Source organism: Orycteropus afer, unplaced genomic scaffold (assembly GCF_000298275.1).
Source record: "Orycteropus afer afer isolate SDZICR_OR568_19922 unplaced genomic scaffold, OryAfe1.0 scaffold00434, whole genome shotgun sequence".
Lineage (NCBI taxonomy): Eukaryota > Metazoa > Chordata > Mammalia > Tubulidentata > Orycteropodidae > Orycteropus > Orycteropus afer.
This window is the reverse complement of record NW_006922021.1, coordinates 373,759-381,319: the sequence shown is the minus strand read 5'-3', so window position 1 is coordinate 381,319 and position 7,561 is coordinate 373,759. Positions and strand designations below refer to the sequence as shown.

The 7,561-nt window shown below is 36.9% G+C and overlaps 1 protein-coding gene across 1 annotated transcript in view; it reads left to right on the top strand.

The window, feature by feature from the left end:
• Positions 1-7,561, top strand: part of IL1RAPL1 (interleukin 1 receptor accessory protein like 1) — a 1,063,022-nt gene that overhangs the window by 790,658 nt on the left and 264,803 nt on the right. The gene's annotated exons all lie outside the window — the stretch shown is intronic.

Below are 7,561 nucleotides of genomic sequence, written 5' to 3'. Positions count from 1 at the left end.
ATTTCAGCTTCTCACATCAGTCAGTATTTAAAACCCTAATAATATTATTTAGAGTTTTTTGATCATAAAAAGACAGAGAGTTAGTGGCTTTGGGCAGAATGATTATATCTCTTAGCATTGAATTAACATTTATAAATCTAATACTCTTGATTTTTCCTCTGTCTGGTCTTATTCTATCAAGCATACAGCTCATGAGGATAAAGTCGGATCAAATTATCATCGTTTCATCACCTCCATACAGTTGGTGCCTTCCTGTTTCTTTAAAGGAAAGAATGCTACTTTTAATGTTTTGTGAATTTATATGATTTCTTTGGATAAGTTATTTCTAGGATTCACTATGAATTACAGCAATATAGCTTAGTGGTGTTCAGAAAACAGTTTATTCCTTTCCCTATTTTTGTGTAGGTTTATGTCCTTGGGTGTCTTTTTAATTCCCATTATTTAAGGTCTAAGTCTCTAAAAATCATGGTTCTTATTACAAACTATAAAATGTGTGCTTAATGTATTATCCTTTCTACAAATTATCTCAAATCCTTACAAGTTAATCACACATCTTGCCTGTAACCAACTTTGAAAATATATGTAAATTGTCAGAACTGGTAAAACAAAATGACTAATATCATATAATAATATGACTTTTTAACAATGGCTACATTGCTTATTTTGTAAAATTATTTTATTTAGGTTTTTAAGTTACATATGCACAGGTTTTTAAGTTATATGTATCTCATAAAATCAAACAGAATTTATAGAATGAATATTTTTAAAGCTAACAACTTTGGTTTTTCTTTTCTTTCATCCCCAATATAGAATCCATCCATTCTTGGTGGTTCTTTCTCAAAATAGACCCTGAATCTGTCAATAACTCTTTTGTTACTATCTTATTCCAAGCTTCTTTACTAATGTCTTTAGAACCCATTATCTGCACAGCAGGTAAATTGGATTGAATCATTTCCCTCCTTAAAAGTGCCCAATGATTCTGAGTTGCACCTAGAATAAAGCCCACATCAACTAGTCCCTGCTTCCTTTACTGATTTCCTCTCCCACCACTTCCCCTTCTGGTCAGGTACCAAGCTCATGGCAACTGTGGGACTTTGGCTCTTGCTATTCCTTCTGTACCAAAAACTCTTTCTCTGCTTCATGGTGTCTTCTCATTCATCAGATCTAAGCTCAGATGTCACCATTCCAAAGAGGCTTTTCTGACTATGCTGTCCAAAGTACCCTCAAGAGTATCTGTATTATATGCTGTATGCTCCCCGTGCTATTTATTTCACAGCAGTTAACTCTATCTGAAATCACTAGTTTATCTGTTTGGTTCTTTACTTTCTGTATCTCCACCTTCCCCAGCACTCTTATAAAAGTTCCAAGAGAGTAAACAGTTGCCATGGAGTCAATTTTGACTCATGGCAACCCCATGTGTATCACAGTAGGACCGTGATCCCTAGGGTTTTCAATGGCTGATTTTTTTGGAAGCAGATTACCAGACCTTTCTTCCAAAGCACCTTGGGGTGGACTCAAACCTCCAAGCTTGAACACGGAAGTGTTTGTACCATCTAGGAACTTCTCCAAGACCATACATAGACTCTTATGTCATCTCACTCAGCACAGCATCTGAGATGTCAAAACTGGCATATAATTGGTGTTCTATATACATGGGCTGAATGGAGATTATAGTAATGTCCCAAAATTCAGGGTAGGTATTGAGAAATTCTTTTTTGAAGGATTTATTCTTGAACATTTTCATTTGGTGAGACTATTCATTTTCCTGGGAAGCTTCTCACTCTCCATGAATTCTCTCACATAAAACCAATTCAGTATTCTCAGGCCTTTCTACCCATCAGAGCCATATTTCTTACCAATAGAATTTAGCCTTGGTAAAATGTTCAGTAGGTCTGGAGTTATATAAATCATACATGAACTGCTTGGCAAACAAGATGAGGGAACTGACAGACCATGGGCTATGGTTTTAAGGGTTTTGGAAAATGTCTAATTCCTTTCTTCTGTTTCCATCTACCCATTCTCACTGAGCAGCCGGAATGCTCCTTGGAAGCAGGAATGGCCAGACTTCATCTCACCTAATTTAGTCATGTTGTCAGAAGGGACCATTTCCTGGAGAAGGGTTATCATGCTTGGTAAAGTGGAGGGTCAGTGGAAAAGGGGAAGGCCCTCAACAAGATGGATTGACACAGTGGCTGCGATGATGGGCTCAGGTATAGCAAGGATCGTGAAGATGGCACATGACTGGGTGGTGTGTTGTTCTGTTGTACACAGAGTCACTATGAGTTGGAACCAACTCCATGACATCTAACAACAACCTCACTGATGTGTGCAATCCCACATTTAGGGTTTTTGCCTTTAGTTTCAGTTTTGATTTATGCTAAGATCAAAATATTCCTGGAAGGATTAACTCATTCAGCCACTTAAGTATAAAATCTGAGCATCTAAAATGTTGTTTTTAGAAGGAAAAAGGGCAACATTAGAACACTAGAATGTGAAAGGTGAGCACAAGGGAGCACACAGTGTGTGAGAATTATTCAGAAATCTTGTTCTGCTTAGAAGGCCAGTGAAGGTGTCAGCTATAGAGTTCTGGTTCTTTTCCCAGCTCTGCCACCAACTAACTGCTTGAATTTAGACATGTTATTTAATCTTTATGTGAAAAAGTAAGCGATTCAGTTGAGGGAAATCCAAAAAATTTCAGGTTAGAGATTCTATACTCCATACCTTTACCCATGAACAAATCTCTTCACTTCTCATGGATATGGGAAATATAAGAGAAGATGTAATAAAAAGACAACAGAGCCTCTTCAAATACAATAACATGGGTAAAAAACAGCAACAGACTTAAAATTCAGATTTTTAGCATACATAATTCATTCCACATACATTCACAGTATTTTATTATATATGTGTGTGTGTGTGTGTGTGTATTCACAGACTTAAATGTATGTGTATGCACACAGAGACATATACATGTCCTCCTTCACTGAGGAATTAAACACCATTATCCATTCAGAGAAACCAACTCTTATCAAAGTGAAATAGAAGGTACTTCTCCCTTATGTAATATTCAAAAAGCTTGCTCAAGCCATTTCACTTCCTGATCTTCTCCATTATAGTGCAATTTATTCATTAATACTTAGTTGAGCCACAATGCACAACACCACAGTGGTTTGAGAAGGTTAGCAGGAGATCATCTGTTTGTCAATTCTAATTGTTTTCAGATATTCATCTTTGTGATTCTCTTTTTAGAATAATTTATTCTTTCCCTTCACCTATCCCTCTGATTAAGATATTAAGACAAGATCACTTTTAGGTATTCTAGCCATATAATAATTACCAACAGCTGTTGCACTAAAAATTTTTTAAAAAGACTTAATATTTTGCTAATAAATGTTTGTTCACAAACATGGTCACAATTACATGTATAAACTTACTATTACAACGTTGTTGTTAGGTACCATGGCATCAACTCTAACTCAAAGTGACCCTATGTACAACAGAATGAAACATTGCCTTATCCTGTGACATCCTCACAATCATTGCTATGAGTGAGCCCGTTGGTGCAGCCACTGTGTCAGTCTATCTCGAGGAGGGTCTGCCTCTTTTTAACTGACCCTCTACTTTACTCAGCATGGTTCCCTTCTCTAGGAATTTGTCCTTCCTGATAACAGGTCCATATTATGTGAAACCATCCTCACTTCCAAATAGCACTCTGGCTGTACTTCTTCCAAGACATATTTGTTTATTCTTCTAGCAATGCATGTATATTCAATATTCTTCCTCAACACCACAATTCAAAAGCATCGGTTTTCCCCAATCTTCCATAAACATTGTCCAGCTTTCTCATGCATTGAAGCAATTAAAAATACCACAGCTTGGGTCAGGCACACTTTAGTCTCCAGGGGGACATCATTGCTTTTTAACACTTAAAGAGGACTTTTGCAGCAGATTTGTACAATGCCGTATGTCATTTGATTTCATGGATCCTTTTAGGGGTGTTTATTGTGGATCCAAGTAAAATGAAATCCTTGACAACTTCTAATTTTCTCTTTATCATGATGTTGTTCATTGCTCCAGTGGGAGAATCTTTGTTTTCTTTATGCTGAGGTGTAATCCATAATGAAGGCTGGATTCTTTGAACTCCATCAGTAAGTACTTCAAGTCTTCTTCACTTTCAGCAAGCAAGGTAATATCATCTGCATTATGGTTGTTAATGAGTCTTCCTCCAATCCTGATGCTGTGTTCTTCTTCATATTGTCCAGTCTCTCAGATTATTTGATCAGGATACAAATTGAATAAGTATGGTAAAAGGATACAACTCTGAAACACACCTTTCCTGATTTGAAACTATATCGTATCACTTTGTTCTGTTTGAATGACTGCCCCTTAGTCTACGTACAGGTTCCTCATGATCACAATTAAGTGTTCTGGAATTCCCATTCTTCACAATGTTATCCACAATTTGCTATTATCCACACACTAGAATGCCTTTACATAGCCAATAAAATAGGTAAACATCTTTCTGGTCTTCTCAGCTTTCAGACAAGATCCATCTTATATCAGCAATGATATCCCTTGCTCCACATACTCTTCAGAATCCTTGAATTTCTGGCAGATCCCTGTCCATGTAGAACTGCTACAGTTTTTTAATTATCTTCGGTAAAACTTTACTTACATGTGATATTACTGATATTGTTTGATAATGTCCTCATTCTGTTTGGATCATCTTTGTTTGGAATGGGCACAAATATGGATCTCTTCTAGAGGGTTGGCCAAGTAGTTGTCTTCCAAATTTCTTGGCTTAGACGAGTGAGCACTTCCAGCATTGGATCCATTGGTTGAAATATCTCAACTGGTATTCTACCAAGTCCTGGAGCCTTGTTTTTCAACAATACCTTCAATGCAGCTTAGACTTATTCCTACAGTACTATCAGTTATTGATCATGTATTATGTCCAGAAATGGTTGAACGCTGACCACTTCTTTTTGGTACACTGACTCTGTGTATTCCTTTCATCTTCCCTTTATGCTTCTTGTGTCATTTAGTATCTTGCCCACAGAATCCTTCGATTTGAAGCTTGAATTTTTCATTCAGTTCTTTCAGCTTGAGAAATGGCTAGCATGTTCTTCCCTTTTGGTTTCCTAACTCTACCTCTTTGTATATTTCATTATAATACTTCACTTTGTCTTCTTGCTCTGCCCTTTGAAATCTGTTCAGTTCTTTTATGTTATCATTTCTTCCCATTTTCTTTAGTTACTCAACGTTCAAGAGCAAGTTTCAGAGTCTCTTCTTACGTCCATGTTGGTCTTTTCCTTCTTTCCTATCTTTTAGCTTTCTTCGTGTATGTTCATTGCATCAAATCTATTTTGGGCATGGTCTCTAAATTCAAGTGAGATATACTCAAGGTTGTACTGTGGCCCTTGTGTACTTGTATTAATTTTCTTCAGCTTCAACTTGAACTTGCATATGAGCAATTGATGGTCTCGTCAGCCCCTAGCCTTGCTCTGACTGATGATATTGAGCCCCTCCATTGTCTTTTCTTTCTACAGGTGTAGTCTATTTGATTCCTTTTTACTCCATCTGGTGAGGTCCATGTGCATAGTCACTGTTTATGTTGTTGAAAAAAGGTATTTGCAATAAAAAATGTGATCCAATGAGTCTGACTCTCAAGAGACACTTAATACATATTTGGTTAGTGAATGAAGAAATACAATGTTGTAATTAAAAGCTTGTCTTAAAATTTCCAAAAAGAAAGAAAAGAAAAAGCCACTTCATTTAAAAACATGGAGGAAAAGAAGGAAGAGCCTGGAGACTGTGCCCTGGAAGACATATATAGTCCATAGTGTGAGATCTTTTCCTCATTAAAATGCTTATAATGGAAAGTTACTGTTCTGGGAAGACCTGCTGTGTCCTGTTGAAATTACTCTTGCCAATCCATGGGTTAGCTACCAGTAGGGGAGGATAAGGCTGATGTTAGTCTGTGCTGGTATATTAAAATGATTAAAGAAAAGTAATAAGGATTAATGTTCTGCATTTATTAGTATAATTATAAGTTTAACACAAGGGACAATTTTATTTTTATTGCAATACATCTATGTATTATGAATTATATGGTTTTTTGCATTCATTTTCCATTTGTGTGGAATTGGAACAAACTCATTCAATTTATGAATGAAACTCAAAACTATTTGAAAATAAATGAGTAAGGCATTGTTTTTGGAAAGTTGAGTATAAATTTTAAAAGCATTCAAAAAGTTTAATGACATACTTAAATCAGTCCATTATTTCTCCAAGTAGATGCTTTAAATATTTTAAACTTCTCTCACAAAACCTAACGTAGGCCAATTTGGCCATTCAGCAATTTTCAGGTACTCAGAGCAAATGTGGGTAAATTTTACAGTTAGAAATAGGTAGATAATCCACAGAACAACCTTGGGAAAATACAACCTTGCTACCAGGTGGTATGCTACAATGAAAGCAAATCTTAGACCAAATTCTGCCAAAAGTACCAACATTTACTAACAAACAGGTTCAAAAACAGTCATTGAACTAAGTATTTAAGTCCCCATTCTCAGTCTTCGAGAATCAACATCAACAAACACATCTGCAAGAGAGTTTCATTAAGACAAACATCAGCAAGCCTTCCACTCAGATCAGATGACAGAGTCCTCCATTAAATAGAATATAAGGATAAAGATCAAAGGGAGTTCTAGACCTAAACCTAGTACACTTAAATGAAGGTATTAGACTCCTAACCTTCGTAAAAAAAAAAAAAAAAAGAGTTCTAATATCACATTTCTGCTTGTTGTTGTTAGGTGCTGTCGAGTCAGTTCTGACTCATAATGACCCCATGTACAACAGAACAAAACACTGCCTGATCCTGTGCCATCCTCTCAATCATTGCTATACCTGAGCCCATCATTGTAGCCACTGTGTCAGTCCATCTTGTTGAGGGTCTTCCCCTTTTTCTCTGACCCTCCACTTTACCAAGCATGATTTCCTTCTCCAGGGAATGGTCTCTTCTGACACCATGACCAAAGTAGGTGAGACGAAGTCTGGCCATTCTCACTTCCAAGGAGCATCTGGCTGCACTTCTCCCAGGACAGACCTGTTCATTCTTCTAGCAGTCCATGGTGTTTTCTTTGCCAACACCACAATTCAAAGGCATCAACTCTTCTTTGATCTTCCCTGTGCATTGTCCAGCTTTCATGTGCATATGAAGCAATTGAAAGTACCATGGCTTAGGTCAGGCACACCTTAGTCTTCAAAGTGACTTCTTTGCTTTTTAACACTTCAAAGAGGTCTTTTGCAGCAGATTTTCCTTGCAATATGACATCTGCCTTCCTGACTGGTGCTTCCATGGGTGTTGACTGTGAATCCAAGTGAAATGAAATCCCTGACAACTTCAATCTTCTCTCTGCTTTTTGGTCCAGTTGTGAAGATTTTTGTTTTCTTTATGCTGAGGTGTAATCCATACTGAAGACTGAAGTCTTTGATCTCTATCAGTAAGTGCTTCATGTCATCTTCACTATCAGCAAGCAGAGTTGTGTCATCAGCATAT